This window comes from Myotis myotis, unplaced genomic scaffold (genome assembly GCF_014108235.1).
Source record: "Myotis myotis isolate mMyoMyo1 unplaced genomic scaffold, mMyoMyo1.p scaffold_m19_p_7, whole genome shotgun sequence".
Taxonomy (NCBI): domain Eukaryota; kingdom Metazoa; phylum Chordata; class Mammalia; order Chiroptera; family Vespertilionidae; genus Myotis; species Myotis myotis.
This window is the reverse complement of record NW_023416379.1, coordinates 1,710,126-1,716,371: the sequence shown is the minus strand read 5'-3', so window position 1 is coordinate 1,716,371 and position 6,246 is coordinate 1,710,126.

The window sequence follows — 6,246 nt, the reverse complement described above, 5'->3', positions numbered from 1 at the left end:
CAACCGTCTTCCCTGCGACACACAGATGGTTCCAGAGAGCGATAATGGACGGCTCTAAGCTTTAGAACAGATTGTTGGTCAAGAGAAACTTCGTCACTCCTAAACCAGTTATTAGAACACCTGGCGAGAATGTTCTACTTCACACGTGCACATTTTCGGAATATTAGCTCTTTGGTTGGGAGGGGCATCCTTACGGGAAAGCGCTTAACTCGCTCCAGCAGAGAAAATAGTTAAAAACGGATGACTTTTGCCCTCGCCGGTTTGGCTCAGTGAATAGAGCATTGGCCTGTGGACAGAAGGGTCCTGGGTTCGATACTAGTCAAGGGCACATGCCTGGGTTGCAGGCTCGATCCCCAATGGGGGGCTTGCAGGAGACAGCCAATCAATGATTCCCTCTCATCATTGATGTTTTTTTCTCTCTCTCTCTCCCCCTCTCCCTTCCTCTCTGAAATCAATAAAAATACATTAAGAAAAAAAACACAGATGACTGTTTAAGTGACACAGCAACTCCTCACCCCTAACTTAGGCCTCTCTGGTCCTTTAATGCATGAGGAGTCACAGCAACGGAACCACGGGCCCTGCTCATGGGAAGGCAAATGATCAGACATGTTTAGTATCACAGTGTCTATTACATTTCTGTGGAATGAATTGTCATTCCATGACATTCCTCCCTGGCAGGCTATTCGTTATGGCCTATTGTATGTTATTCGAAATGATTTCAGAATAAAAATACAGGAAAAGGGAGCTGCTCAACTGCAGAGTGGTTAGCTAAGCTACGTTCCCCCATGGCATTACACGGCCACAAAGGAGGCGCATGTGTATGTGCCGATATGGACAATGTCCATGCCAGGATCTCAGGGGGGAAGGAGGTGAGCACTGGCGTCCCTTTCCTGTAAGTTAATAAAGGTGTATGCTTGCTTTGGTCATTCCCTTTCCAGGGAGATGAATCAGATGGAAGCAGTGTCACCTTGAGGGAGACACACTGCAAGGTGGGTGAGGGCCGATGCTTTCACTTTCCATTTCTTCCTAAATGGTGGAACTTGTTTAACTCGGTATGGAGTCACGGTATGAGTCACGCTCTTTCATATCAACTCGTGTTGCCTGGGGAGAAAGACTAGGGACTGCTTTTGCTTCATTCATTGCGTTCTCTTTCCTAAAACAAACAAAGAGTGCAAAGAGCTCCCAGGCGTGGATGCATCATGGCGTGGGCGGCTTTCTGTCTGTTTCCTGTGGTGTCCCCTGTGCCTGGTACACATCAGAAACGCAATCAAGGTTCATTCCATAAATAAACAACTAGGGCTCATAAATAGACTGAACACAGCATTGGAGTGAAAATACCAGGTCTTTTTAAAGTTGAAATAAACGGATTCACTTACACTTCCTTTTCGCAGGTGTTTACTCTGCCTGACAAGAAGTAAGGACACATCCCTTAATAAAATGCTTCTCACATTGACCTCATTACGCAATGTCCTTCATTCAGTGGCTCATTCAGTCAGTAAGTACTACCTAGAGTCTAGAGCAGGGGTGGGCAAACTTTTTGACTCGAGGGCCACAATAGGTTCTTAAACTGGACCGGAGGGCCAGAACAAAAGCATGGATGGAGTGTTTGTGTGAACTAATATAAATTCAAAGTAAACATCATTACATAAAAGGGCACGGTCTTTTTTTTTTTTTTTTTTTTTAGTTTTATTCATTTCAAACGGGCCGGATCCGGCCCGCGGGCCATAGTTTGCCCACGGCTGGTCTAGACCCATTATGAACCAGAGGAGAGAGGTCCAGAGGCAAGCCTAGATAATGTGTGCAGAAACTTTAAATTATCCATGAATATGACCACAAATAAGGATTAAGATGAAGCATTTTTTGTTCTCTTTGAAGGAGAGGGAGAGAGAAACGTGGATGTGAGAAACATCGATCAGCTGCCTCCTGCACGCCCCCTCCGGGGATCAAGCCCACACCCTGGGCACGTGCCCTGACCGGGTAACCGCGGCCCTTAGGTGCGCAGGCTGATGCCCAACCCACTGAGCCACACCGGGCAGGCGGGATAAAGCATTTGTTAGAGGAAGAATTCACTTGAATGGGCCTTGCCAGGGACGTGCCCTGAATGAATCGCAAGCAGATTAAATCTAAAGAAGAGAAGCAGAAGGGGGGGACGTTTGCAAGCAGAGACCATGTTGGCTGAGGATACCCTGAGGCACAAGGAGCCCAGCCTCCCCCGCCAGCCCCGGCCAGTGCGCGGGGGGAGGGGCCGTGGCAGCAGCACCGGAGAGATCGGGGTGCTCAGACACAGCCTCGTGGCGCGGGCAGAACGTGGCCTTCGGTCAGAGAGCACACAGGAGCTGCTACAGCTCTCAGAATGGGAACCGTTTCCAAAAGCTTTTTCTGTATTTATTAATAGAGTCATTTTCCCCCTTTAGGTTGTTAATATCATGGATTATTTTGTGGATTTTTGAATGTTAAACAAGTTTAGCTTCTGGAAAGGACCTGACTCTGTTAGTGGCATTTTATTCTTTAGATACATACATACACACATAGATGATAGGTAGATAGGTAGATTGACAGATACATAGATAATGGATAGATACATATGCAGACAGATGTGCCTGTCATCTAAATTTATACCAACACGGTTCTGTATCTACATATGCAACTGGATTTGACTTGTTAATATTTGTGGAGGACACTGCTCTGTAGTTTTCTTTCTTGTGCTTTGCAATGAGGCTGAAGTTGGTGTCGTGAAGTTTGTTGAGAAGTTTCACCTCTCCTCTCTCTCTGGTGCAGACTGGGTAGAACTGCTATTTCTTCATTAAACGTCTGATAGGGTTAAGTCTCCCGTGGGAGCCTGGCAGTGTGGTGGTCGAGGAGTCGGTCCATTTTAAGAAGCTGTCACCTGTGTGTGTACAGAGGTGTCGCTACTACTCCCTTACGATCTGTGAAGGTCCCCGGGGCCTCTCGTGACATCCTTTCTACGTGATCCCTGATATCGGGTGCTTGTGTCTCCTCCCCCTTTTCTTTGTTAGTTATGCTGGAAGTTTATCCATTTCATTGATGGTTCTCAAAAATGCAGCTTTTATGAAATGAGGTGGGAGAACCAAGATGGCGGCATAGGTAAACACCGGAGTTAGCTGCCTCGAACAACCACACCACAAATACAACTAAAAGATGGAACGGACATCACCCAGAACCACAGGAAAGCTGGCTGAGGGGAAATATTTCAACTAGAAGCAGAGAACAGCATACCGTGACACAGAGGAGGCACAATGCAGAAAATACAAAGGTGCGGAGGTTGCGCAGAGCGGGCTGGTGGCTGAGGGCGCGGTTGTCGTTTTCAATCGGGAGGGAGGCTCAGGCCCTGAGCTCCAGTTCTGGGCGAGTCTCTAGGGACCCGGACTCAGATGGGAGAAGCGGGACTGTCTGGCATCGGTCGGAACGCGAGGGCAGCTTTCTTTCCGAGGTTTGCAGCGGTTGCTGGGACTCTGAGAGGTAGAACCTCTGGGGATGGGACTGAGAGCAGCCATAACTGCTCCCTCCTCCTGCCCTGTTTGATCCCGTGCGACCCGCCCCGCCCAAGCCCTGCACAGAGCCATTTGCCGGATAGCCTCAGGCAAAGGCTAGATTAGCACCGCCCTAGAGATCCAGCACAGAAGCTCTCCCACTGCAGACACAGCTGACTCTCACAGCCAGTTGGCCTGGAGGTCAAATCTCCCCAGTATTAACTACAACAATCAAGGCTTAACTACAACAAGACTGCGCACAAAGACCATTAGGGGGTGCACCAAGAAAGCATAAAAAAGAATGCAGAGACAAAGAAACAGGACAAAATTGTCAATGGAAGATATAGAGTTCAGAACCACACTTTTAAGGTCTCTCAAGAACTGTCTAGAAGCTGCCGATAAACTTAGTAAGGCCCTTGAAAAGACTGGTGAGACCGCAGATAAATGTAGTGAGATCCTCAAGAAATCTAATGAGACCCTCAATGTTGTGATAAAGAACCAACTAGAAATTAAGCATACACTGACTGAAATAAAGAATATTATACAGACACCCAACAGCAGACCAGAGGAGCGCAAGAATCAAGTCAAAGATTCGAAATGCGAAGAAGCAAAAAACACCCAACTGGAAAAGCAAAATGAAAAAAGAATCCGAAAATATGAAGATAGTGTAAGGAGCCTCTGGGACAGCTTCAAGCGTACCAACATCAGAATTATAGGGGTGCCAGAAGATGAGAGAGAGCAAGATATTGAAAACCTATTTGAAGAAATAATGACAGAAAACTTCCCCCACCTGGTGAAAGAAATAGACTTACAAGTCCAGGAAGCGCAGAGAACCCCAAACAAAAGGAATCCAAAGAGGACCACACCAAGACACATCATAATTAAAATGCCAAGAGCAAAGATAAAGAGAGAATCTTAAAAGCAGCAAGAGAAAGAAACTCAGTTACCTACAAGGGAGTACCCATACGACTGTCAGCTGATTTCTCAACAGAAACTTTGCAGGCCAGAAGGGAGTGGCAAGAAATATTCAAAGTGATGAATAGCAAGAACCTACAACCAAGATTACTTTATCCAGCAAAGCTATCATTCAGAATTGAAGGTCAGATAAAGAGCTTCACAGATAAGGAAAAGCTAAAGGCCAAAACCGGTTTGGCTCAGTGGATAGAGCGTCGGCCTGCGGACTGAAGGGTCCCGGGTTCGATTCCGGTCAAGGGCATGTGCCTGGGTTGCGGGCACGTCCCCGGTGGGAGATGTGCGGGAGGCAGCTGATCGATGTTTCTCTCTCATCGATGTTTCTAACTCTCTGTCTCTCTCCCTTCCTCTCTGTGGAAAATCAGTGAAATATATTTAAAAAAAAGAAAAAAAAAAAAAAAAAAAAGAAAAGCTAAAGGAGTTCATCACCACCAAATCAGTATTATATGAAATGCTGAAAGGTATCCTTTAAGAAGAGGAAGAAGAAGAAAAAGGTAAAGATACAAATTATGAACAACAAATATGCATCTATCAACAAGTGAATCTAAGAATCAAGTGAATAAATAATCTGATGAACAGAATGAACTGGTGATTGTAATAGAATCAGGGACATAGAAAGGGAATGGACTGACTATTCTTGGGGGGGAAAGGGGTGTGGGAGATGTGGGAAGAGACTGGACAAAAATCGTGCACCTATGGATGAGGACAGTGGGTGGGGAGTGAGGGCGGAGGGTGGGGTGGGAACTGGAAGGAGGGGAGTTATTGGGGGAAAAAAAGAGGAACAAATGTAATAATCTGAACAATAAAGATTTAATTTAAAAAAAAATGCAGCTTTTGGGTTGATTCATTTTTCTATTATTTTATGTTTTTAATTTAATTGCTTTCTAATCTATTTTAATTATTTTCTTTCTTCTATTTATTTTGAATATGTTTTCTTATCCGCTTTCTGTTTTCTTGAAGTGTTAGCTTAGATGATTAATTTGAGTCATTTCCATAATCTTTTATTTTTATTTATTTATTTTTCCCCATAATCTTTTAAATGAATTTTAAAATAAAGAGCTATGTCTTTTTTATTATCCACATTTACAAACTCAGTTCGTCTGTAAGTTCCATATTTCTACCTGGTATAATTTTCCTCTGACTGAATAACTTTCTTTGCACTCTTTCCTATGCTGTTGATGAATGTGTTTAGCTTTTGTACATCCAAACATGAGTTTTACTTTTGTGTTACGAAAAGGTCCTGGGCCCAGGGTGCGGGTGCTCCCCTGGGACACTGTAAGTGTGCTCACTTAGACTCCTGACCAGCCTGCTGCCATGCGTCATCTCTTGTCCTACCTACCTTTCCTTTTCCCTCTACACATAGGTATCTTTTTAAACTTTTAAAAAATATATTTTTCAAATACCTTCTCCCATTTGTTTGGTTGCCTATATAATCCACTAATATTTGACAAAGGAGCCAAAAATACTCCATGGGGAAAAGACAGTCCTTTCAACAAGTGGTGCTGGGAGCGTGTTTAAAGAAAGCCGGCTGTCAGCAAATGTTCTCATGCTGATTGTGGGAGATGGGAGGGAGTCTGAGCCTAGGAAGGTGCCTCTCTGGGAACTGAATTTGGCACATTGTGACCTTGAAAAGAATTTCAAGGACAGATCAGCCCTATTCTTCAATATTACAAATTTTAAAAAGCTATTTGTTTAACAAAATAATACATATTATCATTATTATTTAAAATGTATTTTTATTGATTTCAGAGAGGAAGGGAGAGGGAGAGAGAGATAGAAACAT